Source organism: Phasianus colchicus, chromosome 21, assembly GCF_987193195.1.
Source record: "Phasianus colchicus chromosome 21, bPhaCol1.hap1.1, whole genome shotgun sequence".
Classification (NCBI taxonomy): Eukaryota; Metazoa; Chordata; class Aves; order Galliformes; family Phasianidae; genus Phasianus; species Phasianus colchicus.
In genome coordinates, this window is record NC_143456.1 from 4,597,808 (window position 1) to 4,624,296 (window position 26,489).

General features: G+C 41.4%; 2 long non-coding RNA genes across 3 annotated transcripts in view; one reads left to right on the forward strand and one right to left on the reverse strand.

The window, feature by feature from the left end:
• Positions 1-20,425, reverse strand: part of LOC149915305 (uncharacterized) — a 65,552-nt gene extending 45,127 nt beyond the window's left edge. The window contains exon 1 of one of the 2 annotated variants that reach the window (XR_016459233.1): positions 19,715-20,425. This is a non-coding gene — a long non-coding RNA (uncharacterized LOC149915305). The remainder of the gene's footprint in view (positions 1-19,714) is intronic. The other variant, XR_016459234.1, reaches the window with a different exon arrangement.
• LOC149915306 (uncharacterized) lies at positions 20,385-25,322 on the forward strand. Its single transcript, XR_016459236.1, has 3 exons — positions 20,385-20,472; positions 24,673-24,770; positions 24,922-25,322. It is a non-coding gene; the product is annotated as an uncharacterized LOC149915306 (long non-coding RNA).
• The last annotated feature ends 1,167 nt before the right edge of the window (positions 25,323-26,489 follow it).

The window sequence follows — 26,489 nt, forward strand, 5'->3', positions numbered from 1 at the left end:
TGATACCTCAGTAGCTACAAACCTCCTCAGCCACTACTTATCTGGTTCAATGGTGCAGCTCCTTTACTAGAACTGGGCCTTGCCAAAAGTTTATTTTAATTTGGAGATTAGAAATCTCTGTCAACCCTACTATTCAGTGTCAAAGTAAAGCCCAGGATCGAGGCTTCTACAGGAATGGATGCAGAGAAGAAAAATAGTGTGTTGCACCTCTCCGGGGTACTACAAGTGGCTAATTAGCCTGAAAAAGCACAGAAACACTCAGTCTCTCCCCGCTGGAGGCAAGCCAGGGGAGTCTACCTTATTTTACATGAAGTAGTATCTGAAGAAAGATCAAAGACCAAGATTTCATGGCTAGTGAATCAGGCGAGTCTGTCAAGGGTCTCGATACGATCTTTACAATAAAGAGAAATCTTTTTTGCTTAGTGATATGTCAGTGATGGGATATGTATTTTCTACGTTTTACTAAAATGTATGTTAAGTTCCTTGGGTCAGTTGATGGCTCTATAGTTTCATATTCTTCACATGGGAAATACTGGTGCAGATGTTTTCAAATTTTGTAGGGGCTCAGGAGTATTTTTTAAGTGTAATGTCTGAGATTCCTCCACTTTCAAAGGGATTTGGGAGACTCACTTGGATGCTTTGGAAAATATTACCTTAAGCAATTGTTTCCTGAAAGAATTACCACTAAGGCCAGCGAGCAAGCCTCAGTCTCTAAATAAATGCTTTTAGGGACCAGCTAGCAGAGCTGAACGTGATCTATTATGTCTCTTTGCCCTTTCACCAGTGCACCTCAAAGCACTCTGTGATCATAAATATAGGAAGAATTTGCTTCCCTTCCGTCCATCCCCACCCTGCTATGGGAAAGAAAAGAAGAATTATGACAATTGAGCAATTGTAGAACAGGGTAATTAAGTGGCTTGCCAAAGGCCAGGTAGCCAAACTGGGGAACTGATCCTAAGCATCCCAGTTCCCGCTCCTCCTTTGGAGCCAGTGTGCACAGACCCTGCTGCTGAAAGGTCAGAATGCTTCCCTGGGGAAGATTTCATTTCCTCCTTTGAACGCTGAGGGAGGGGCACCTCTAAATCACAGGTTAGGCAGGCACTCAACTGCCTTAACACAATGTACTTCCCTACACCATGTCTTGAAGGTGTAGTTAGATGTTATTACATGTACTGCTCCAGCTCCTAGAGGTCTCTGCCAAGAGCAAGCCCCATTGTGTTGGACACCGTTCACACACAGTATGAGACAGTCCCTGCTCCCAAAGAACTTTAATATTCTTTGATATTTCTGGGAAACGTTTCATGAGAGAATTTTAGCATAGAGTGCAGGGCCTGTTTCTTCCTTTTAACCTGGATTACACCAGCATAATTCCATTGACTTCAGTCCACACCTGTCAGAGATGAGACTCCAGATTCTGTACGCTGCAGCCTCTCTTTTGAAAACAACTGGAGCATGTATAACAAAGAATCAGGAAATGAGTGGGCAGTTGGCATTAATTTCCTCCATGTCACCATCTTTGGTTTCTGTTGTGGAAACACAGCAAGGCACAGCAACTGCTAATTCAGTGCACAGAGCCATCCCTGAGCCCCAGATGGTGACCATATGATCTGTCCCTCTTACAGACCATTTCTTTTCCTTAGTATTTGACTTCTGCATACAAAGAGTGCTCACCTAAATGTGCCTAACCACCAGAGCATCTGGGTGCAACACAGATCCCTTTAGGAACCCATTAAAGACCCAGACAGAGGGTAAACAATTTGTGGAAAAAGCACAACCTGACTCAATTAGAATTTCCTCCATGAATAGCTCCCTATGTCAGAACTTAAGGCCCCAATTCACAGGGAAATCTGGGACCCATTTCCTCAGGAATTGCTAGCTATTTACGCAGAGAAAGTACTGCATTCTGATTTTGTTTTCTGGACAGTCTGGGGTGGGCTTTACTGCTCACTTGAATAGATGGGATTTATGCTGAGCTGGTAGCAATGAGATGACAGGAGATCTGTACTTCTGAATGTTACCACTTGTGTCCTTTGGCACCCATCTCCCCTTGTGGCACAAGGTGCCCAGCTGTCAGGAACAGCTCAAATTCATCACATAGATCACATTCATCAGCTGCTGCAGATGAGCACACCTCATACCCATGCTGGCTTTGTCAAATTGTGCCCAGCTTGTGTGAAAAGTAGCAGTTTGCTATCCTCTCTTTGGTAAGGACCCCCGGACTCCCACCTACATGCAGCTCTAGTCAGGATCAAGGGAATAATGGCATTTGCATTTATAATGGTCCTTGTGCTAGAATCACCTATGCACCAGAGCCCCATACATCTCATAGAGCACGCTCTGCTAGAGCTGCTAAAGGAGAAGCAACAGCTATCTTTGTTCAGAAGAATCTTACCGTGCCCTTTACTCCAGGCAAACCAGACTTGTCTGTGGAGTAAGACATTATAAGGGAAGAATGAGCCTGGTACAGCCTGACCCTCAAGGAATAGTTATGACAATCTTCCAAAACCTTCAGAGTATATAATGTGCCCTTTCAAAGGCCCAGCCTTAGCCACACACTCCTGTGCAAACAACACTGGATGTAATTCCAACTCCTATGGCCTTTTCCAGAGTTAAACAAAGCCTTGTAGAGCTGAATGATAACAAACCACAGAGCGAGGGAGAAATTACATGAGAAGGAAAAAAAAAACAAAACAAAATATCTGTCAGTGACATTTCAAAAACTCTCATTTGCCTAATTTGCTGGATTTCAGAAGAGCTGCGTGACTTTACACTGGCTTCGAAGTCAGGCTCTTTTTATTTCATCTTACTTCTGACGAGCTCTGAAATCAGCAGAGGTGTTCAGGCAGACTTGTGTAGGCTGTCTCAGACTGCAGGGGCTTCAGGCAAGAAGAATCTCAGGCCAACAGCAGCAAGAAAGAGAAAAGGTTGGTGGTGGAAGAACAGAAGATGAAGAGGGAAACAGTGAGAGGCAATTCTTGTGGTTTGGAAGTTCCTGTGGCTCTATGTACAGTCAGCATTTCTGTCTGCAAACAGAAACATTTCTGTTTGCTTTGCAAACCAGATTTCTCAACCTTTGGCCTTCTGACCTTCACTGTATCTGGCACTACGATCAGGTGTGAGATAGGAGCTCACTGCTTGGAGCTGCAGGGCTTTCTCACTTGTCCAGCAGCCCGATGACACAGGGCCTACCCTGTCCATCACTGACAGAGCGCAGTAAAAGAGACTGCAAGGAGAAAGCCCCCAAGCCTCCCTGTTCAGAAGAAAGCACAGAGTTTACATGAGCTTAAATAATGCCATGTTATCCCATTCCAACAAAGGCCGACTTCAAGCATAAGGAGAATCTACATAAGCCCTTTGCTTTTGCATGGTTTTAAGAATCAGACAAGATTTCCACCTGCTCAAAGATACACAGTGTTATCTCTGTTGGAATCTGGCAGGAGATGAGCAAAGGGGTGTCCTTACCTTTGACCAGAAAGTTCATTCAATTTGCCCTTATCAAATTAAAATAAAGTTTTTTTAAAGTCTGTGCAGTTTCTTTATACCACATGCCCATGTTTATAGCCATATAAAATTCCCTGTTTGCCTACACCCCACCCAGGCTCTTGTACACACCTGCATAAGTCTATAATTTTATCCCATGAATCATTCTGTACCATCAGATCACACCCAAGTTACCAGAACTCTAAGGAAGTGGCAAGTTCATTATACTCATTTTCATCTTTCAATTTTAAAATAAAAGGTTTTTCTATTGCCGCCCTGAATCCACAAGTATTTTTTCTTTCTCATATGACAGGCAAAAAGAGCATGTAAAATTAATTAAATAAATGCACCCAACGAATGGGAGTACAAAGGAAGGGAGACCTAATATATGATTTTTAAGGGACCGTTTGTCCTGTAGTGGCTGTATCTACCTCACGTGGCACTGCAAATCTTAAGCCTTCAAAAATCATGAGTCAGGCTCACCAGCAACCACGAGGCTGAGGAAAAATCATGATTTCCAGTTTAAATTAAAGTTTTTTGGCTTATTTGTGGGTTTTGCAATAGGCCATGGTTTTAAACACTTAAGCAGCCTTTGAAAGACCTTTTTCTTGGGAAAGTGGACATTTTCAGCTAATCACTTTGTGTCCAAGAGCTGGCTGCTTAAGGAAACTACCAAACACAAGAGGCTGGAATCCAACAGAAAGCAAACTGTTGTGTGTAAGATCAACACTGCAGTGACTTGGGATAGTTTAGAATGTTGTTCGTTAGAAGCACAGAGCAAAGCACAGATAACATGGGGAGAGATGTGAGCAAACAGCCACAAGTTGCAACTTTTTTTCACTTTTGTGCAGAAAGTACAGGAATATGCTTTTATCTTAGCAGACATTTCTTAGTTTGAATTTCTTAGGATTGTCTTAGGGCTACCACGTATCATTTGAATGGATTGGCTTTGTAGTTGTGACAGTGAGGCTCAGTGTGCTTCTTGATTTCCAGCCATTTTGTGGCCTCTTCACTGTTAAACAGCTGTACCATGAAGTAATGACACAACTTCTTGCCATTCAATCCAAAAATGTCAGGTGGCCAAAGAGTAAATTTGGACTGTCTCATACACAAGTTAAGTTCATGTAATATTGCCACTGCGTGTTTCCTAGCCAGAATGCTTAATTGCTGAGAAAAGTGTTTACAGCACTGTATGTGCATCTCTGTCCATTTGGGACCAAGACAGGTGTGACAGAATCCCACCAGCCTATGACTGGCCAACAGGTTGCAACAGGTTGCTGCCAGTGGGCAGCTCTGCTGCAGTGCAAAGAGTGAACATCCGTAACAAAAGTTGTATCTGACGCAGACAGGAAGGAAAAGCAAAGAGGGGTTGAAGTCCCTTATCTGCTCTGGAAGGGCCTATTTTTGCAAAAATGATTGTGCACTTTAGATGTGAGGTCTATTTTCCTTTATACACACTCATTGTGCCTTATTGCTTGCTAACGGAACAACAAAGAAATGGTCTAAATCTAATCATGCTGCAGCTGACTACAGCTGAAAAAAAAAGCTGAAGCACAGAGTATCAGATACCTCACAGGTGCTCCCCTATACAAACTCCTCCTGTTAATGGCCTTCTGTTTTATAACCACATACTCACACTGACATTTAAAATTGTAGTCTCCTCACCGCTTTGTTCAGCACCAGCAGTGCAGTGTCCACTGCTCCCACACTAACCAACTTTTTGGGTACTTTCAGACGCCCTGTGATTGGCAGGGAGGCTCAGGGTAGCAGACAAGGTGAATCCTGTAAACATGGCAAGAGATAAGGCAATACCAAAGGGAACAGTAACCACAAAACTAGCTCACAGAGTTCAAGGGATGGAGGTATTGTTTATTTTCTGTGCTCTTGGATCAGCTGCAATTCCACATGTAAGCTAACTTCTTCAGCCCAAACTTTTAGACCTGGAAAGTCCCTTAGCACTGAGCAATATTTAACAAAGAATATATGCTTTCTTTATCTTTTATCTATATAGGAAACAAAACAAAAACAAAACAACCAAGACAGTTGAACAATGCCTACAGCTCTGACTTAGGCCATGTCTCTGCCCTTGTTTGCACTGATGCAAATCAGAGATCACTGGAAGAGATTTAACACAGGCCTTTACATTTCTTATCACATCACTCCTCTGCTCCGCCAGTGATCTGTTCTCTGTGTTTGTAACAACAGTGCCCAAGCTTTTGCCAAGCCACAGTTACACTGTGGAATGCTTTCTCTCTCCAGGCACACAGAGCGCCTGTCCCCTGTACTTCCATGTAAAACATGCATCTTTCATCCTGCTCTCAAGAAGCACACTACCAATTATACCAATCTCAAGGTTTTTTAAGTCATTTCCCCAGCATTAGCTCAGCTGGCTTGCCCATCCCGTTTGTTTATGATGAATGTTTGAAGACAATTACATATTCCCAGGTGCATTTAACCAGAAAAGCAGGAACAGAAAGAAATAACAGACCTGGGACTGCCTGGGCTTGTATGGTGGCAGCAACAAATAAGTTTACATGCTTCAAAGGCACTGATAAATCTGCTTCTGCATTTGAGGGACTCATGATTAGACTGGCTGGTAATGGGTGATTGCTACTTTTCAGCAAATTTCTTCTTTTCGTTTGCTTTAGCTTAGGGCCTCTGTAAATGACGTTGCATTATCTTGCATTGCCAAGCACCGGTTTTGGCCTGGAGATAAAGGGTGAATAAATAAATAGACAAAGTTTTTCTGTTGTCTGGGAACTAGCTGCAGCTTTGAGCTGCTAGGTAATATCATATAAGTTATTTTAGCCCTTGCTCTGTATCTACCCATGGTTGCCAAAATTAGTGAAGAGGGATTGAGACAGTCGATGGTGACACCAGGCTGAATCTGCATCAGTCTGAAAACCAGGCAGCAGAGTAATGTGATAAACTACCTAACCCCACATGCATTGTACATTGTTCCAAATCATCCAGGCAATATGGTCTGTATAGTTTTCATACCTTGGATGGTTGAGGAAAAAATAATGCTTATTTGAAAAAAAAAAAAAAATTAAGAAATAGGGTCTGAAACTGTATCAAACAGATATAATCCCCAAGGTGCATTAAGATCCGACAGTCTCCATTCAATTAGCAAGTGGGAAACAGTTGCCTGTCACTCTTTCTCTTCCTTGAACACAAACATATTCAAAGTCAATCCAAATCTTTTTGTTTCATCAGCAGGTTCATCCAGTTACCTGCAGGATGCAGAACAAGTTTAGGTACCAACAAGTATAAGTCAATAATAGGCTCAGTGTTATTCTCCCTCTCTCTACTTTGTCTGTCAACCTAATTGTCAGAGGAAAAAGAAACCCACACCCAGACACGGCAGCTTTGGGACTCACATCTGCTCCTACATTTGCTGTTTGCAAGTCCCCTCTTCTAAGCACAATCTGAGGAACTCTCGCTAAAGAGTAAGGCTCTTTCTCCCAGACACTTTGAGAGATTTCCTATTAGTCACTAGGATAATTAAAGGTTCCAGTTGCATTGCATTAGCACCTTTCGTGTCATTAGAGTCCAGCTGCAGTGTGAGAATCACATATTTGCTGAGACTCCCGTGCCAGCCAGCATGCTGAGAGCAGAGTTTTACGTTTCATCACTTTGTAAAAGAAATACAATTAAGCAGTGTTCCCTGATCATATTGCAGGGCAGGTCGTAAGTGGGGCTCTAAGCACCAATCACTGGAATGCCTGGCCAGGAGTTGTACTCAAATGGTGCCTTGACAAGGTTTTATGAGCACACTCTAATAAATCCATGGTCACCTAAGACTTCTTATTTGTCAGTGTGCTGCATGGTGAAGCGGCTCAGGACTCTACAGTGAAAATGCCACTTGGGCACTTGCTTCACAGTGTGTGGTATCTCCACTTGACTTATAGGAAAATCTTCAGCCTCTATTAGTAGTGCAGGTGCTGTGCCACAGGGTTTGGGAGTTCTGAATTCACCCTCCAAAGGCTACCGATACAGAGATTTACTTCATTATAACATTGTTAATTGACAGACTTGTGTGCCTGTCTAGTCAATAACCGCCTGTTAAAAATATGCATTAACCAGAGAGAATGAATCAGCTGCTAATAGCAGTCTCCTGATTGTCAGCTTCCATCTATCTTCAGTATTTGTTGGAGCCTTGTCACTATTGTACTCCCGTGGCTCCAAGCCTCTAACATATTTATCCTCCAAACACCCCTCTGGGGCAGGGCGGTTGTTGCTCTCACCAGCTTACAGATGGGAAACTGTGATACTGAGAGGGAGAGTGATTTGCCCAAGGTCACACAAGAAATCTGTAGCAAAACAAGGAATAACACATCAGTCTAGCAACCCTGGGGGGATTAACCTACCCCCAGCCAGGACATCCTTCTTGTCTCCTTCCTCTTTCAAGTCAGCAGAGCTATACCAACTTATACCAGCAGAAATTCTTTGAGATCCTTTGAGAATACAGTCTTCTGTTTATAGGTGGATGAAGTATTAATTAAATATCCTCTTTTCACATTCCCAAAATGCGGACATCCGAAAGTCAATCTTAAGAACATGAAATATGCACCCTTCAAAACTTGTTTAAAATCAGTGATTCCTTTAAACCATATCCTAGCTCTGTTGTTTGTCTATCTGCATTTCTTACATTCACCAGCATCTCTAGCTGCAGGCATTAGCAAAGAGTGGCCACCATGCACTTCTGTTGGAGGTCTAGATAGAGCAGCAGTGTTAGAGAAATGCAAACCTGTGATCTGGCTTAGAGTCTTGGCAATCATAAGTCCTTTAGTTCGTGTACCAAATATGTTTGCTTTTACTTCAACAAACTGACATAGGATCTTAAGGAACATTAACTCCTGTGTTCCTGCGGCTCTGTGATTGATTACAATATTGCTCTTGTATTAATGTTTCTTATGTGCTGTGGAATGAAGAAATGTAAGGCAGGCATGATCCTTCACATGAAAAGTTTGTCTTCCAAATAACATATGATAAAGAAGAAAAGATAAAGAAATAATGGGGCAGTTGATCTCGAGAACATAGACATAAGGTAATTAATAATAGGTTGGAAACTTGCCCAGTTTGTGGGAGCCATGAATTCAGGCAAGGAAGCTAAGCTGTGCCAGTCTCACTAGAGGGGAAAGATGGTGTAATCAGGTGAGAGAAAGCAGTGCCAAATGCACATTACTGCAGCATGGCTCCACGTGTCTCACTGCACCAGCTAAAAAAGTCAGCCATGCATGTGAAGCCTCTTGAACAGCTCTCTGCTATTGCTTGATGAAGCATTGACTGTAGCTCTGTTCCTGAACATACACAGAAAACATGAAAATTTCTAGTATGCAGCAATTCTAGAAGTAAGATGGTAAAAACAACAATTTCTGGTCAAAGAAAAAGTTGTGTATCATTTTCATACCTTTTTTAAATTTATTTTTTGCTTATGCACTTTTCCAATAAGAAGCAAATACACGTTGTATTACATCAGGGGTACCTCCTATTTCTTCCTGCTATGTGCTTCAAAACCCCAGGCTGCAGCTCTTACTGTTTCAGGACTGCAGTTCAGCAGAGGGAGGCAGTGTCAGAACAAAAGCACCATGGTTTCTCTGGGCTGGGGGGAGGCCCAAACCACTAGTTCCAGTTCCTCTGCCTTTCTTTCCTCCCTGTGATTATTCTCTCCCCACAGTTTCTAGGAGGCTGCTTCAGGAAGTTAAAGCCCCCACTGCACTCTTCTGTTCCTGCAGGCAGTTGTGGCTTCAGCTGCTGCATAAGGCGATGACTCTGCAGGTTTCTCCTTCCTGTCCTCGCAGTCTATCAACCCGTCCATCAAGAGGGGACACAGAAGCTGGCAGTTGGTGCAGCTGCAGGAGCTCCCAGCCAGCTATGGCTACTGGGTGGCATCTTTCAGAGGAAAGGAGAAGTACACAGGAAGGCCTGCCCAGCTGTGCAATAGGCACAACCTCTTCCTTGTAAAAACAAAAGTTTTCAGTTTTTCGAGAGCCCCAAGGGATTTTCCTCCACCTTCCTACAGAAGTGATGGGGCAGACACTTGTCCCAGTCATGGTGCAGCCCTCCCAGCACACTAACAGTAGGCTTCCTGTTCAAAAGACCATGTATATAATTAGGCAAGGCAAACTTCAGAGCTGTCTAGCCCACTGACCCAAGATGGGACAACCTTATTAAACAAATTAAAGAATGATACAGTGTCAGCTTTTACTGGGAAAGACCTTGCTGGAGGTAGAAAAAGGTTGAACTCTGTTCTCAGAGCTGTAGGTTAATCTCCAACCAAAGAGGAACTGAGATCAGGGCTATAAGAACAATATTATTTGAGTGCTTGAGTCTGAAATACCCATTTTCAAAATTCACTAGGGTCTGGCATCTATCATTTGCAGTTCTCATCCGATGCCCAGGCATCAAAGGAAAGCAGAGACTGCTTTCATTTGTGAAATGGATGACTGTCACCGTGGGAAGGATGATTCCCAATACAGCTGACCCAGTGAGTGTGGACACTCACGCAAGTGACTTCACCTATTTGCACCTCTGCATTAGCATGCACTAAATGGACACAACAGCTAGGTCTGGTGGTGACACAACCCTGAATCTGCTTGTACTTGAAAGCTAAGTAGCACATACAGAAGAAAGGTGTCTCAGAAACTGCAGACAGTACTGCAATAGTAAACACCAAAGTAAGTTCACTCTTTAAGAAGCTGGTAAACTGTCTTTCCCAAATGAGAACTGGGTTTATTCCATTTACATGCTTTTCCTCTTGTCTGCCCTCCTGGAAGTATTAATTATTAAGGAGGTGTAAGTCAATTCAGAAATAAAAACTCTAACAAACCATAACAGTCTCATTAACTGTCACCCCGAACTTCCTTTGCTCTGTGCAACCATGTGTTTAGTGGCAGATACAAAGCAACAAAAGCCAGAGGAAATCTCCAGAATACAGGCTACTTGACTGCTCACAATTATTAACGAATTCACGATTTTTCAGTGGGATGGGTCAGTGTTCTTAACCCCATTTTACAGACGAGGATATTGAGGAAGAGAGAGAGGAAGTGACTCACTAAAAAACACCCTGTATTAGAAACAGGAATAGGACTCAGATCTCATGACTACCATTCCTGAGTCTTAATCACTAGGAGATCGAAGCTGTATAGCTAAGACTGGAAGGTGGGAAGGGTGCGGATCTTCTTTGAGTCAAAACGAAATGCAAGTTTCCTGGAATAGAGCCACCACTAATTTCAATAAATTTACTTAGATCTTGAGCTTTGGGATGGCATGAGCAGCTGTGAGTCATCTTGGCCAGTCAAAAGAATAATTAATTGTTGTGGGCAAATCTCAAAAGGTTTAGGGGGTCATGTAAGGTAAGCAGCTGAGCTTATCCTTGACTGCTCTTTTCTGCTGTGCAGACTATGCTGGAGACATTCACCAGAACACTTACCCCATGTTTTCTTTACGCCAGATCTATCCATCTGTTGCACACACTTTCTGCCTTGTCTTATATTTTGATTACAAACTAATCAGTGCTGGGATTGTTTCTTTTTAGAGGTTTTTTTAGCACCTGCCGTGGCACAGCTCTGATCCATATAAGGATAAAGCAGCCTCAGACATACAACCGTCACCCAAAAGGTAATAAAAGGCTGAAAAGTTTGGCTCCTGAGATTTCTTGTGCTTCCTGATTAGAGCAGGAGTGGTTTCCTTGCGGTGCTTTGATAGTTTTGCTCCCAGCACAACTCACAACCAGGAAGTACAAGAATGCAGTGCAATGATAGCCAGAATTTGCAGAACAGCTCAGCATGCATGATCAGAAGCAGATTTGCAAAAGAGCTCAGCTCTCATTTAAGCACCAAAATCAGTATCTAGATTTTCAAAAGTGCCAAGCTGGCAGGCTACAGAACTCTTTAGCAAATCCAGCCCTCATGGCAGCTTCTGAGCATTTGAGGATCTGGCTCAACTCTTCAGGATGAAATGGAACCAGAGCTATGTGATAGCTGGACTTGGTATTGATTCTAAGTTCTTTTCATGCATTTTAGCCCCTGTCAGTACTGCAGTATAAACCATGTAAAAAAGAGTTGTGTTCTTCAACAGCTCTTCATTCCAAACAAAAATTCCAAACAAAACCAAAAGAAGAAAGATGTTGGGTTTTTTTGCCCGTTCTCCTGCCCTGAAATCTCATCTTTTCTCTAGCCCCAGTCCTTAGGCAGCACCCGAGGTCAGTGATTGTACTTCAGTATTCTAAGGGTCATATCCAGGCAAAAGAAAATCCCATAGAAAAAAAAGAGCTAGCTCTGCTCTGCAGTTTCCTCTCCATTGTCCCAACTTCATATCTCATCTTAATGTCAGGGAGGCAAGCAGGATGGATTGTCACTTAGGACTTCAGCTTTCTCCTTGAATGAGACAAGACAGGTAGCTCTAACTGGCTTACGAACAGCCTGCTCAGCTCCATCCCTGCTTCACCCCACAGTAGGGCACCAAGGAACATCTGGCTGTGGAGGATGTCTAGGAGATCCTTCTGTCTCATGCCAAAAGCCATCAAGGCTCCTTGCAAGTATTGACAGGCTGTCAGCAACTGCTCTGTGTTCTCTGGCATGTTTGCAGAACACTACTCTTGGCATTTAATTAACAGGCTGATACCTAAAAGCACATCTCCTCTGAGCTGGGCTGGCACAGCAGCACTATGGGGAAAGGGGATGGAGGAGAGGAAGGAAGAGACTCCACACTGATCTCCAAAATCAACAGATCAGGATCTAATGCACAGGGATAACAACTCCACTGCCGGTGATGTCTCACAGAGCTGGATAAGAATTCACTGCTGAAAATTATTTGTGTCTCAAAAGTGACAGTGTCCTTGAAATTCAAGAAACTTACTGGCTTCTAAGACACAGAAGGAATCCTAACCAATCCTGGCCAAGTAAGCTTGCCCCATAAGGTATCATGGAGCACAGGTTTCAGGATGTGACAGCTTCTCCACGACAGCAGACTGGTCAGGGAGCTATGCAGCTGGCAATATTATGTTAGTGGGAAAGTTCCCATTGCAGATTTGGCCCAGAAAGTGACCTCTTGCTTTTGTGTACTTTTTGCTTCCCATCTGGTCTAGTATGACTGCTCTCTTTCTGTTCCAGAGCAAAGTCAAACAGCCAAACTATCGGTGGTTTTAAATGATTTTTTTTCCCCTAGAGCAGAGGCACTCCACAGCCCACATTGTGCTCAGGGGAGGTGACGACTAACATACCTGTGGAAGCCCTGAGAACCTCACTGAGAGCCGATAGGCATGCAGGAATTTAAAAGCCCTGAAGCCATGTCTGAACCAGGAACTTCAGAGCACAGACTTTCAGGTTCAGTTTCATTTTGAAATGTCTGCAACGAAACATTTTGATATTTAAAAATCATTGTAATTTATTTTACTTTCCATGGGAAATTTCAAATATGTCACTTTTTTTTTATACTGAAATAGAACACATCACCCTCCCTCACACACACACATTTTCCAGGAATTTCCCCATTTTTTTCAAATTCCAGGATTGCCTATAAAGCAGACGTGCCGATTTTCAACCCTCTCTGGTGCCATTACTCCACAGACTTTTTTTTCCAATGATGATTACATTTTAAAGAAAGAGTTTATAATCCTCTGCCAAAAAAAAAAAAAAAAAAAAAAAAAAAAAAAAAGGAGCTTCTTTTAGGTTCCAAGTCTGGAGAAAGGTTCCCTTTTGTTCCTCCTAAAAGAGATATGTTGCCTGGTGCTGACTGGGAGCAGAGACACTCCTGCATTCCCAGCCCTGACACTAACTGCCCCTGTGGCCCCAGGCTAATCACTTAAATGCTCTGGCTCAGTCTCCCCATTGGTAAAACAGAGATAATGATACTTACCATCTTCTTCACAGGGGTGTTGCAGAGAAATAATTAGTTTGTCTCTGTAAAGCACTTTGAAGATAAAAAACACAATACAATTGATAATAATTATTGCTATGCAGACTGCTTCTCTCCTCCCTGCTGTCTTATTGGTGCAGAAAGGTAAGAAGAGCCCCAAACTGAACTAAGTAAAGTAAAAAGATGCTATTTCAGCAAAAATGCATCTAAGCCAAAACCATAAGCCACCCCAAAATTCTGTCAGAGTCAAATCTAGTTTAGTGGCCCTAGTTTTAACTTGCCAAACTTAGATGTACCGCTGCTTGGAAAAGAGATTTGTTTTCCACTGTCTCTTTTTCTCCAGTCTCTCGCAGTTTTTAATAGCATTCCGTGCCTTCAAAAGCTTCCACCAGTCCCTGATACCTCTGCCTTTCCCGGCATGGGGCAGCAGCTTATTGTACACCAGTTTGTTACAGCCTTTGCTTCAAAGACCCACAGTTCAAAGGGTCATAGAAGCGTTGAACAGGTCAGCGCTTTAATGCTGATCCACACATCTTTAGAGGGCAGTAACATAGCCACAGTTTTGTTCCTGGGGGAAACAGAGAACAACTGGTTTGTAGAGTTCCCTTTGGCCTTAAAACTGGCCAAAGAATTGGATGCTCCTGGTGGCAAAGATCAAGCGTCAAGGAACCCTGTAGTGGCTGAGCATGTAGGGCTGTGATGTAGTGAATGAGTGAAAATGTGCTTTTATGAGTCACTGACTTGTTCCTAATGGGAGCTGCAGAGGAACAGAGGAAGGAAAAAGGGAGAGGGGAGTAAAAAAGTATCAGAAAGGATAAAACAATCGAAACTACTTCTTTCCATGCACATATTTTTCAAGATACATGATGGAGTGATGGCGTACCTAGAGATTATCAAAAGGAGACCAGAAAAAATACTACCTCAAATATACCTCCTCTTCTCTAATCTTTGGGGGGGAGGAAAGATAGATATGGAATATTTGCTAAACTATTTTTCACTTGCACATAGACTTCAACTTCCTGCACAGAGGGTCAAGGTCTTCTGCAAAAGGCTCTTCTTGCTGCATTTATGGCCCGAAAGGAAGCAAGAAAAAGCAGAAATCATCCTGTTCTGCTGAGATCCTGAAGACCTTTTTCCAAATAGTTTGAAGGAGTAGTGTTTGAGTCACTGGATAAATCTTTAGGCTGAATCCAAATACTGAAACTAAATGCCAAATCTTCCTTTCTGATATCAGCCAAAGTGGAAGAAGCCACTTTTGCAATGATATTATTTATTGTCATATTGTCTCTGATGTGAATCAGATATGGTATCAAGCCCTGGAAGAGCTTTGCTGCTACCAGCTTTATATGCATATATATATACCAGTTTTAATCAAATGCAACATGCATAAGGGCAGAATTTGCCCTGCAGTATCTAGTTGGGAGATTAATATTAGCAGATTGCTTTGAGTAACAGAAACAGAGACGCTTCAAAGGGGAAAAGAAAAGGTGGGGGGTGTTTCTGTCTGCAAGGAATTTACCTTGGGAAGAGCTATGTGCTATAGCACATGAATGAAATGAATGACTGAAATGTATCACAAACCAACTGTATGAGAAAACTACAGCATCTCACCGGTGTGATTTTTTGCAAAGCATCATTTAACTACAGATGCTCCTAGATTGTAGACATTTAGACTGTAGACATCTCTAGACAATAACAAAGAGACTATTTTGATGGTTAAAGTATTGTGTGGATCTTGCATTTGGAAGGGCTAAATTTCCTACCATGAAATAGAAAATAAATTTGGGTTCTAACAGAACATGCTCCATCCTAGCTGCTTTGATTTCAGTTGATCATCTTAAAACCCAGTGCACAAATAGGACACAATTCATTTCTTATTTCTGTTGTTTCATCTCCTTGCTTCCAGTCCCTGGGGGAAGGGTGTTTTCATTCACTGCAGAGCTGGTACAGCAACAGCCTGAACACCAGGACCTACCAGCCTCAGCCTGCAAAGGTGAGCACTTACACTTCTGAAAGGCTTTTTTTTTTTTTTTTTTTTGCCATTATCATCCAAATCCAAGTCTATGCTCAGAGACCTGAATTTGTGTCTTCAGAGCTGTGGGAACTGCTGTAAAAACCTACATTTTTTTTTGGTAAGCATGTAGGGCTACTGAAAGTGCACAGAACCCACTATAAACAGGTATTTCATTTGAGAAGGGGGATGTTGCATTTGACCTGAACTATGAAAGTATAGTTCTCCTTAGTCTCAGGTGAAACAGTCTGTAAAGCTGCCTTGTCTATAGAGCCTTATCCTTCTGCTGAGTTTGCCTGAGGCTCAGCCATCCTTGCACCTTCAGAAAAATATTCAGAAATGTGTTTCCCTGCTTCTTTTTCCAGGCCTGGGTGGCATGATCTCTTAATGCACCTCCCTGTTTACGTTAACAAAATGGAAAGCAGCTTTGTTTATGGAAAAGATCTATTTTTGTTGTACTTTTTTTCTCTCAACTAAACTGACTTTCATCCAGGATTGTGTTTTGCTTTGGGAAAAGAAATGTGCTGCAATTCTTAGCCCTAGCTTGAAAGTCGGGTCAAGAGGAAAGGGGGAAATCCTGATCATATTATTTAATTTTGTAGGATTACACTGCAGCCTGGAAATCTACAAAAGCAGAAGAGTTAATATCCCCCTGTTCTTTGTGACATCATGATTTGTGTCCCTGTGCAATTATACTTGCTATTCTCTCACTTCCATTTAGACAATCCAGACCAGGAACAGAATCAGTATTTCCATTTTATGGGCAGGAGGACAGTGTGTGGAATCCAGAGCAGAAAGAAATTTCAGAAGTCACTGTGCTCCCCTGAGGATAAATCATGTAATTGTGTCTTTCAGCTTCTTCAGACTTTGATCTTTGGAGAGATCAAACAGGGTCAGGCTACAGATAGCAGATTTTGAATGAAAACCCAGACGGGGCTTTGTGACGTGGAGATGATGTGGAGAGGTGAGGAGCACAGCATGCAGCATTCCCCCTCTGCAGATATTACTGAGTACTTGAAAATATATGCATATCCTGTTCTATTGCTGAAAGCTGAAGGGTCCCAATCTTGACTTGGAAATCAAATTAAGGTCTGACCAGTCTTCCTCATGAAAGTCTGCTGGGCAAAACTTGGCACTTAAGACTTGCTTTCTAATTTTAGCTTTAGTTCTGACTCAGAACATGAATTTTGATAATTGTCTGCATCTTCCTCAGAGAAACTGAGCTTCTACTTTCCTGCTTTATGAACTGGACTCTTGAATGTGTGGTGTAGAGTTGAAGGTTACATAAATTATGGACATCACTTTATAACACTTAATAACTGTGAAACTTATATATAATATAACATTGTAGCACAGCCCCTGAAGATGTTTCAGAAACACGTGGATGTGGTATTTAGAGACATGGTTTAGCAGGCAATATTGGTAGTAGAGGGATGGCTGCACCTAGGTCTTATCCAACCTTAATGATTCTATGATTCCATGAGTCTAATCTTAATATTCTGTGACACAGGGAAAAAATTATCCCAATTCCAATTCTAAAAATTTAAATATGTATGCACGTGTTATGGAAAACAGTGGTAGATCATTGCCTGCTATGAAGGTTTTGTGATTTTCCACTGCAAAATATTTGTACACGTGTGTGTGTTTGTATAATGTATACACACATAACTGCATTTAAAACCTACTGTGGTAATGTGTTGTTATTTTGATTCTAAAGCAAAGCACTCAAAAATGAAGGAAATTATAGACTTGAGGTGGGCCATGTAACTTCAGTTCAGCCCCACTGTGCATATGGCTTTATGACACATCCAGTTAGCATATGATCACACACAGCTTTCATTCCACATTTTCCATTTCCAAAGCCTCGTGCAAATCACAGTCCTGGCTGCATCCTTCGGAATAACAGCCATAGAAATTTTTAAATACAAGCTGTTTAAGTGACCTAAACACACATTTGCTTCTACTCTCTAATAATAACATAAAATAATAGCCAGGGTATGCACTATTAAAAAGGATAATGAACAATAATAATAATCCTTAATAACTCATAAGAAATGATAAAGTAGGTAATGAGGTGCCAGTTTTCACAGTTAGCTGTGACATGTTTCTGAAGTTGATGTGAGAAAATCCATAGAAGGGGATGAAAATGACCATATCTCTTGATTTACTCTCACTTTTGCTGTTTTTTTCCTAACATCAAATTTGTGAACTGGAACAACGGAGCTTAACCATGTACCAATACACGTCTGGTGCAAAGAAATCTTTCCAAAATGCAAAATCAATTGAAGAACAAGAAGCAATAAGATATCTGCTAGTTTCTGGCTGATTTCCCATCTGACACTGTAAAATCATCCAAGACTATTTGTTTAATCTGAAATAGAATAGTGAACCATGCCATTCTGGAACCCCTCCTAGCACATATGCATATACACAGACACAGCAACAAGCTCCCTACCCACAGCCATCTGTCATATGTGCCAATTGGAGTAAACCACTAATATTACTCAACAAGCAGCTCAGTCTAACTTCCTTCTCATATATTAGGCTTTTGTGGAAGATCACATTCTTTGGAAATGTACAGAAGGGAGAACAGGCGTTCTGGACTGAGGTGCAGTCTTTTCCACTGCTACACATCCACATCAAAGTCTGTGCCTTTCAGTAACAACTGTCATTATTGTCACTGACATCTCTTCTTTTTACAACATAGACCAGTTGTGGAATCAACCTGAAAATGACTGGCAGCCAGTCCATTATGACCTTCTTGGGACTATTTCAAGAGTTTATTTCATTTTATCTATCTGTAAGTATGTTTTGAATCACCATTTATTTTAAAATCTTCCCAATTTCCCATCACTAAAGTGGATATACTAACTAGAGTGGATTTTCAAGAGATAACACAGTTCAGTGCTACCATTACACACTTCATTCCCTGTGATTTCACCGTTGGTCATCCCCTATTTAACACTTCAGTGAAGTTTCCTGCCCTTGAAACTCTGTAAACTCTTTGGGACAGAGATGATTATATTGCACTGCAACATTCAGTATGCAGCACAGCAAGGCCCTGAGCACAACTACTGCACTATATTAAAGAAAAAGGGCAAAATTACAGTGAAAAAGTCTGGCACGCAAACAGATCCCTTCTCTCAACTTGTACCTGAAGCAGATGTTGGAGGTATATTTTCGTGTGAGGCTTCCCTGATTTACACCCTTGTAAAAATCAGTATTCAGAGCTCCTTTTCATGTGCAACTTTCATCTAAGTAAAGGAGATACTGCATATCAAAGGCAGCTGTACCAGCCACTTTAGATTTATTAGTAAATCCATTGAAAAAACATTTCCAGTGAAATAAATCTCAGCCTGCTGACTTCCTCCTATTCTTTACTTATCCTCTTATTGATTTTTGTCTTGGAGATCTAAACCTCTCAATTTGTTTTATGAGACACTTGTCGAACAGATGACAAGAAAAAAGACAGTGCTGGATATTTTCCTTAGCAGTTTTAAGTAGAAATAAAGAGCATTTCTTTGAAATTAGTCTTGCTCTTGTGACACAGGAGGAAGAATGTATCTGACAAGCCCTTTATAAGGCTTTAGCTCAGTGCACAGAGAAAGCTCACTGGCTGCCACTGACACAGTTTCGTGGCAGCAGTGCCCCAGCAATTCATTGACAAGTTTGACATGTAAACAAGCTGCTGCTAAAAATATTTAACCTGGGAGACCCTGGCTAGTTCAAGGGGCTAGTAATGGAATACAAATCCTTTCACCTCTAGGCATCTGTTCAAAGCTACACCATTGACTGAGAGTCATTACCGTCTCATGGCTGTTCACAGGAATGAGTAGGTGGGCTCTGCTCTGTATCCTGTGAGCAAGTTGCATTACTAAGCCACACGGTGAATCTCAACAGAAAGTTGCTCCAGCACTGGAGCAGCAGCTCCACATACGAACTTGTCCTCAGCTTCCTCCTCTGGAGCTCCCCTCTGAGGTCGTGACACCTGGCAGGAGCTGTGTCCTTCCAAAGCTCCCCTCCTGGCTGCTGCTGCTGCTCAAGAGGTGAGAGAAGATGGAGGAGCACACCCATTCCCATTCTGCTCCTGCCACCTGTCCCACAGTCCAAACCTATCCCAGTCAAGGAACACTTTTTTTGGTTTAAAATCATAGAATATCATAAAATGGCCTGGGTTGGAAGGGACCTCAGAGATCATCTAGTTCCAACCCCTGCCAGGGGCAGCAGTGCCAACCACTGCATCAGGCCGCAGCTCAGGCCTGTTCCTCTCAGCCTGGCAGGAGCCTGCCTGCAGTGGGGAGGGATGTCAGAGAAGGAGAATTTGCATTCCCCCACATTTTAAATTGCTATTATTTCACTTACCCACTGATAATGGCTCCGTCAGCTTTCCCCTCAAGTCGTTTATGCCTCAAATCCCATCCTGAGGGAATCCAGAAGCAGGCACAGGAGGTACCACAGAGGCACTGGGCCTCCCCGTGCTGGTAACACCCACTGACGCCATTTTGTTTTCCCACACAGAAGGGCTGACTCTCAGGCCAGGCCCTCACCTCATAGCCTCCCCAGATCTGTGTGCATTGGAGAGAGGGGTTGCATCTCACCTCACATACCCTATATTCAAATATATATCTATGTATGGGTACGACACAGGTGGGAGAGATTGCTGCCAGGCTCTGGGATTTGTATGTGGTGGGTTGCGGAGGCACTGTCATCATGACAGGCTTGGAGGGGAGAAGTAGGAGACACTTAACCAGCTCTGGCTTCATGGAGAAAAGTGGCTTTCCCAGACTGACTGTTTCTGCCCCAATTGCTTCAGGTTGGCAGAGGATCCCAGGTGCCCTGTGAGGGGACTGAATGCTGTACAGTGCTGCCAGCCACTCCTGAGGTGGATGTAGGGTTGGTGCCCTACTGCACGCTGCAGTGTTACACGTCTTTCTGCCCTCAACAGCAGAGAATTTAAATCCATTAATTTTTTTTTAAAATATATTAAGCTGGCACCTCTCCTGCTTGCTCGTTTCATTGTGAGGCTTTTCAGTTCCCATTTAAGAAGAGACATCTCATCCCAGGAGCTGCAGGGCAAACTCCCTCTCCACACACAGAGGAACATGATGTTGCTAGGCAAGGTTGGTGTTAATTTAACTTTGGGAATAGCAGGAACAATAGGACTGGAAGGGGCCTTCTGGTTCATCAAACTAGTCGTCTGTTGTTAGAGGCAACTATGTTATATAATCTCTTTTGCAAATGAAGCTAGCTCTATCCTAAAGCCTTCTAGGTTATTTTTGTCCTTCTCCCTCCATGGGAAGGACCTCATTGCTGTAAGGACATCTCCAGCTGAGGAGCACCTTGCTCGCTGCAGAGCATTGCTATCATTAATCCCGAACTGCACAGCCTGAGATCTCATCCTATTACATCTCATCTTGTTTCTAATGCTCTTATGTCTGAGATCATACAGGCCTTCCCACGGAATACTCTGGCCTTCCACATTTCCAGTACTGCTCTTAATTTGTATCACAAGCATAGTCCTACAGCAAGATCATTAATTCCATCTGATACATTTATAATCTTAGCATTTCATCTAAAAAAATTTTGCCATTCAGGCTTCTCTTTGAGTCAACTATCACCTCCTTCGTATGGAGTTCATTGGGCAGAGTTATGTGGCCTGGATAAATCTATCAATTCTCATACAGGTTTGTTCAAATTCAAGATTGTATCTGCTACTTCAGTTCTTCTATCATGTAAATTGAAGGATGATACATCCTGGGTTGGCTGAGAGATCTGTGAACTCCCGCCTTCCAGAGAGAACTTGGCTGCCACACCTTCCCATGGCTTCCACTCAGGTCTCAGCATAGATTCCCTACATTTATAGCATTATTTTTCTTTTGCCCTAGCTCTGTGGAGATTTTTTGTCACATTTAATGTTGACTCTTTCCACATGATTTATTTTCATTCAAACTCTTGGCAGGGCAGGACAGAGCAGGAAAAGTGCAAAACCTTAGCAACTTGTTGCAAGAAAATCCAGAAACACCCTTGTTTTCTTGTACCCTCACTCACACGGAGTATGTGAGTATTCTGGAGATGGAGGAGGGGTCCTGTTAACAGAGAGACCTGCTTCTCACTCTCTTTTTCTCGCACTTCTTAGAAGGCCTCTTTGGAGGAGGAATAATGGCCCTTTGGGACAAGCCCCCTTCTGCCAATAACCATAGGTCAAAAGTTAAAGTGAACAGAGAAGAATGAAAACCGGATAAAATACACTATAAATCTTGACATTCTAATTGAGAACTGTCCAATGCAAACTGCAGTAGTGTGTCTGTTTTACCTCAATGCTTTACAAGAGGCCAGACTCTGCTTTCCTTAATAGCTTGGAGCATCCTACTGATTTTTACTGGGACCTCTCACTTGATTAAGACAAGCAAGATTTGGGCCTATATGGTCTCCTTGAAAAGACTTGATGTTTGATGGTTAAAATAATTTCTCTTCTGCAGGGACAGAATGACGTTTTTGATTTCGCAGTAAAGGCAAGTTCATCTCATCTTTCAGGCAGAATTGACATGACTGTGGATGTGTGTGTCTGAGGGCAGAGATTTGCAGGACAAAAAGATCTGTGGACAAATATAGCTTGTACAGAGAGTTTCTCGGTGAATAAAAATTTGCCTGAATGTAACATGTCATCTCAGATGCTTTATAGATATTTTTGCTGGCTGAAGTAAATGGGGGAGGTTTACACCTATTCTACAAACTGGTGAAATCAGTGCATGAAGAATTTGAATGACTCACCCAAAATTACACAATAACTCAGTGGCAGACCCTAGCAGACATTTCAGGAGTCTGGAGTCCCTGTGCTTGGAACACTAGCCCAAACTGTCTCCTTGGTTTCATCATTTCTGTCAGACTTACATCGCTTTCAGACACTTAGAATACATACAGAGTCAAAAATAGAAGAACAGAGCTTGTTTATTCCTCTGCTTATATATTAAACATTAGTTTGCTTTCAGTGAATAGTTTTGTTGTTTACACTTTCATAGGAATTCTAATTATTGAAGCAATTCATTCCAGACTTTTGCTATTCCATTTCACAAAGGGACATACAGATGCTGAAACAAAACTACCACCACTATAAGCAGACCACTGTGGTTCCCATCCTGGCAGCTCAAGAGAACAATCCTGTAATACTGGAATGAAGGAGCTTTTTATTAATGTTACACCTCGGAGCTCTTCTCTAAATAGGAGACTTTCCCAAAAACTATTTGAAATTACATCCCTACACCCTGAGCTAATTTTTTTTCAGCCTGGTTAGCGTCATGAAATGGATCGTGAATATGTCCTTTGAAAACGATGCCAGTTCTCTATAGCTTATACAGTATGTATGTGTTGGTGCAAAGAAAACTGCCCCTACTCTTTAGAATGTGCATGCCAGAGAAGAGAGAGAGGGTTAATGAAGAGAAAACATATACTGGAATGTAGTGGCATAACAAATCTATCCCTAATCTTGAAAACTCAATAGTGCATGAGTAATGAAACTAAAGATGAATTATTACGTCTTGTACTCGTAATTTACAGGTACATGTGTATTATCTTACAGCATAAATATTCCGTTTATGTTTTGTGATGATGTTTTTCTTCATATAGGAAAATAAAAGTAATATTAGTCACATGTCCATAGCTTTGTCAAGTGGCTGCAAAATATTTTTCTTTCCAAGAGGAAAGCAGAGTGAATATTGCAACACTTATATTTAGGCTGTTTTTTAATTCACTGACACTCTCAAAATCTAGAAATGATTCTTTTAATTTTAAGGGCGACAGTGTCTGCTCCCTTTATTTCTGCCCTTTATCATCTTACACACCGTGTTCTTATAGACAAGGGGGGGAAAAAAAACATTCCAGTGTCTAATAAATCTGAAATCCATCAGGGGCCGCAAAGCGTTCATTCTCCTTCCTTGGTTCAGATCGTGTTACATTCAGCAGCACAACAAATGCACTTTGTGCACAAATGCCAATGGATTAAGTACTTTCGCTCACTTTTCCAGGGTGGGAACTGATTCAATTTTTTTTAGAGTTTTGCTAATTTCTAACAAAGAAAAGAGCTCCATAATTGATTTTCAAGCTAAGAGAAGGAACATTTGTATTACAGTACATGTTTCCAAGCAGGACTTTAATATTGTTAAAGGATTTAAAGAATATATTTTATGATACCAGACTCCCATAGCATGCAAGGCTCTACCTTCAGTTTCCTGAGCTAATTTATGAGAATCTCTGTGTGCAAATCTCAGAATTCCTTTTTTTGTTCTTAAACCTTTTACTGACTATAATAGTGAATTTGCACATGCTGTGCTTTCTCAAATAGGACTTTTACTTTTGTTCTTTCCTGATGCATTTCCCTAAAGTAAAATATTTTGGGAGCAAAAATAAGGATTATATTACTATTTGTGTAAGAATCTGTAGTGTGGGGCCAAATTTTTGGGCACACCAAGGCTGATTTTCGAATACGTGATCTCACAGGTATGAGAGATTTGATTTCAAAAGAGCTCAGTTCACAGTTACATACATTAAAGAGAAGTAGATTAATAGGTGTCAGGCATTTTAATAGTTTTTTTCTGACCCTTGCAGACAGATTTTTTAGAAGAGCTGAGCTCTCAACAAGCTGAGTTCTTCTAGAGGGTGTACCTTTCTAAAAATAATAGCCTTTCTTTCAGATACCTGCATCTCAGATGCGCTTCTGTAAAATGAAAACATTAATAACAAGCTAAATTGTTATGAATGAATTGACTAGTGAATTATATCTATGAAATGATGTTAAATTCACAGATGCTAACTAACATTAAAACAAATAAATAATTTTCTGGAGAACTCGCCCTTGAAGTTTAAAAGTGTGCATGAAGATAATCTTTCAAAATTTGTTCCACACAAAAAGTTGCATTTATCAAATCCAGAGTGCAAAGAGGATAGCAACCAATGTGCATGGTTATAAGGAAGAAGCAAGGGTTAGCTGATGTAACTAGAGCACCTTCATGTAGTACGAGTTTATAAGCTTGCAGCACAAAAGCTGAAGAGCGGTATCAAAGAAAAATGCAAATGGACAGACTCTCAAAAGATAGACTTTCAGTGGGCACATGCTGATCTCATCTGCTGAATTTGTGTGTACATGCTTTGGGGTGTGGAGGGGATACATTCCTGTATGAGCATTTTTGTGTGTACCGAAATTAAACACTTACATACAGACAAATTGGCAGGTTTGAAAACATCTGCACTGAGCGGTACACAAGTGAGACAGCTGTAATTGTGCCTTGGTCTCTCTCTGTTGTATTAACTTCCCGTCTTGTCCACAGCTTAAAAAGAAGAGAAGATAGAGCAAGTAGTCCAGCCTGACACATCATTGGCTTTGTGCTCAACTGAATCAAGTCAGAATTCAGACCTCTTATAGTAGGTAAGAAAAATAAATGACGTCTTCCATGTTACCATTGTCAATCCACTGCTTTCTTCCTTTCACTGATCCATAAATGGTATTACCAGACTTGGAAGGATGCAAAAAGTTTAATTTTTTTTTTTCTCTTATGTCTGATATTTTGAACTTTCAGTGTACTCCTGTGCATTGTATAGGGGTTCTTTTGCTCCAATCAGTTTTCATCAGGAGTGGCTTATCGGACATAAAAAGCTGTAAATGACTGCTGGTGTTTCAAAGCAGAAATTCTCCTTTGGAAAGAACACGTTCCTAGTGCTGGCATAAAATAATTGCCTGAAGAAATATGTTATGGTCCTTAAGAAATCATCATCAGTAACAGTAAGGCAGCAGGGAGAGAAAAGCACTGTGAAGACACACCTTGAGGAAAAAGGTGTGGTGGTCACACAGTTTTTTTGGGTAACCTTCTGTGTTCTGCCAGTGGTATCACTGCTTTATTTGCAAGGAGCCATCCATTTTACCCAAAGAAGGTGATCTCATTTTAAAGTAGAAGCATCTGTTTGGAACTGCAGTCCTCAGTATTTCTCAAGAAACGGTTGAAACTGTCAGCATTTTAGGAAAGCTAGAGGTATTGCAGCCATTTCCTAACAGATGCTGTCTTTCTAAGTATGCAGAGTAGTAGTACATTTGAACAGATTAGGTTAAATGTTAAACCTGAGTTGATTAATGCTGATGGAAACACAGTGCTCAGTACTCTATGCAAAATTATGGTTTGAATGAAAATTTCATGTTAAATAAGTCAGAATGCATCAATTTAGAACTGTTAAATGTGATACTGTTTTAACATAACATGTTTCTAAAACAGTATCATTCTGAGACAAGCAGAGATGTTTCAGTCCTGTAAATTTATAAACGTTGACATTATTGGTGTTCTTTCTTTGTACTTTTTGAATCCATTTCCATCTGAAAATTCTGTGTGGGAAAGAAATTGGAAAAATTACTCTCAAGGATCTTGAGTCAAGTAATCTACTCAGGAATTTTGTTATGTTCATCATTCTGATTAAATAGAGAATTAAGTAGTCAACCTTTATCTGTAGCTTGCTGAATATTTGTTTTGCAGTACAAAACCACAACAGAAAGCTCAGAAGGTAAGTATGTGCTTTAACAGTGCTGGCATCCCTGATGATTCTTGTACAGTAACAGGATAATAATAAACAGAAATGCCTTTTGAATTACAAGTTCCATTGGAATCACAGGGGGAAGGTCAGTGTTTGCCAAATTGAAGAAGACAAAACTGGCATGAAAGGAATTTTATGTTCAGGCTTCTCAGAGGGGATTAGAAGTGCTTTCTTAATAGTGACTGAAAGGAAACTAGAATGGTGTCACTGAACACACAGACATTGCCCTGCTTATACACGTATACACACAGCCACCACACACAGCAGCACAAGAATCAAACGCATAAAGTTGCTGCAACTTTTTTTCATCCTTCATCTCCACATGCTAAATATATAATAAGATACCTTGTTTTCTTGGCCTGTAGACCCACATGACCAAAATGAGGGACATTAGTAAGTGTTAGAAAAAGTATTCAAGTGTGAAATGAATTTCTCAAACATTAATAAGTATTTCTAGAACCTCAGTTTCATAATTTGACAGTTCCACAGTTAATAAATCACAGCAAAAGGAAAGTGTGATAACAGCAGAGCAAAAGGAAGCCTGGATCTATGAAGTGCAACTGAGGAA